Consider the following 2,482-nt stretch of genomic DNA (forward strand, 5'->3'; position numbering starts at 1 on the left):
AATACACTCCGACATTGGGTAACAGCACCTAAACAACTAGTAACAGCAGTCGGAACAGTAGCACAGACGATCCTTAGAGACCTACGCAAACAAGTGCACACCATAGGAAATGGGAGGTAAGAATGGACACAGTCGTGAGTCATCCAAGTGAAACTTCTATTGCGTGATTACCATTCCCTTGGTAGCCTCTGCGACGGTTGCAAAAAACTACACTTCACGGTTGGGAGGCACACCTCATCAGGGTAGATAAATAACAAGCATACAAGTGATATACATAATCAGGGGCCTTTGAACACTGATGCATACCAATGCCATTGCATAGTTTTCTTTCTTACATTAGTGAGTAAGCCTCGTTATTCAAACTCTTTGGTAAATGGTAAATCATGCTTCCATGATCACCTCCAGACTTGATTATTATCTATACTCCCAATTTCCTTTCTTGCGAGTGTTCAGACAAATCAGCGTCAGCGCTTTGACGATAGCTGACTTGTTCACAATGATCAAGGAAATTTATGGTGAATGCGAAACAAGGAAGTGTAAAGGAAACATTTTGATTTGCCTAGATGAGCAAAGTGCTAATTTCAGCATCAAATGATATCGAATCGCATTTCCGATTGTAGATCAATGATGCTATTTGAAGACCTCTGTGGTCAAACCATTCTTGGTAATGTATCCCGCTATAACGTTTGATTCACCACACTGTGTGGCAAGGTCTGCATAACTATCCTCACGCTGTAGAGTGTTTGCAAAATATCAAGTGTTAGATGTTAAATGTTTGTTGAGCTTCGGGCTCGATACTCCTTAAAGAATGGCGAAACAATGGGTTATGGTTTAATATACTTCAGTGGTGCCGCCAACCCAAGCATTCGGAACGACTCTTATTTATCAACTTTAAATTCTACCAAATTTACACATCTTCAATATTTTGATTTCCCAACTTACAAGTGATTTTTGCTCAAACGCTCCTCTTCTAACCTTTTAGGGATTTGCGCTACCGGATAGTCCCTCCTTATTAGCTCATATGAGGTAGAAGTATGCTCGAAGTATGTAGGTAACCACTCAGAGGCCACGGTCAGTCAGACATTATAAACATGCGCAAATAAAAAAATCTAGCCTCAGCAACATTGTCAACCATTTAGAGACTCAATCGGTTAGTAGATCAGCCGCCGGACCTATGGATGCACCTGGTGCCCCTCATTACGCAATCACGCACTCTGGTAATAGGAGAATGCTTTCAGATGCTGACGGATACGGATATGAGTGCAGATGGCAAACGTCGAGGAGGACTTTGCATTCTGTGCACAGTCATGTGACTACACGATGTGGGAAAGGAACGGCAACTGCTCCCGCAATGCGTCGTTCATATGTAAATATGCATGATAGGCCAACAAGGTAATCGTTTTCACTACTCGGAATAGTCGCGACACACCAGTGTGGCTCCCTGTCTTTAGCTATCGAGACACCTGCCGTCTACTGCCCACAGTCCTCCTTTTGTAACGAAGTTTGGTAAATTGGGGAGCCAGAGTAGTCTCCGTCGTCCCTTTGGTCATGGTTGCGTCTATCATTGACATTCCGAAGTGTTTTATCTTTGATAACTTATTACTGGCCTAAAGCGGTTGTTTTAGCGATGTAGACAACGGATCCCACTTTCATCTTAAGTCCTTCTGTGTGGTGTAGTTGATGTCAATGGGTGAATTCGTGCAGTACAGTTGGTTGTATATTCGTCATGACTTACTGCAAGCTTTTGATTAAACCGTGGTATGCCAGGTTTCATAAATGTGCAAGTGTCATTCCTGAACATCTTCCCCCACAAGATAGGGGCTTTGTGCATCTACCCACCATGGTTAGCTCGAGAAGGACACCTTACTGATTGATAGCCAAATGTAAGCACTATGGAAGAGAACTCACTGGTCATCTTTTAAGACCTAACGAGAAATCAGGACACTTAGCAAAGTTTTCCCGTCCCTAGGCTAACCAGTGCGGACCTCATAAGCTGAAATCCCTCTTAACGTGTGAAAACATTTAAGTCGTTGGACACTACCCAAGCAAAAGATATCCAATTAGCAATACAAAGGCGTTGACCATCTCACAGATGCCCAAGATAGCTAGGTATATAAAGTACAAAAAATACGGACATTTCCCCGCAATCGAATAACAGTGAAATCAATTGCTAATGAATATGCGTTTTATTTAACAAATTTTACAAACCAGTTCGAGGTCTAAGCCTCACGAAGTAGAAACATTTATCGTAGATTTCAGCAAAATCTATGCAAAACTTGGAAATATGGGCACGATAAGCTATGATAGGAAGGTCACTTGCTGGTAGTGAGTCTACGTAGAGAAGAGAGTTATGAGACATAATCCGACAAGTGCAATCTTCGAACAATTGAAGGATATCTGAACGAAGGGGATGGTGAAAAATGTGCGCCGACACATGAATTTTATCGACTCCCCGAAATGGAAAGTGAATTGAACAATAACT

The sequence above is a fragment of the Echinococcus granulosus genome (assembly GCF_000524195.1).
Source record: "Echinococcus granulosus chromosome Unknown EG_S00255, whole genome shotgun sequence".
NCBI classification, from domain to species: domain Eukaryota; kingdom Metazoa; phylum Platyhelminthes; class Cestoda; order Cyclophyllidea; family Taeniidae; genus Echinococcus; species Echinococcus granulosus.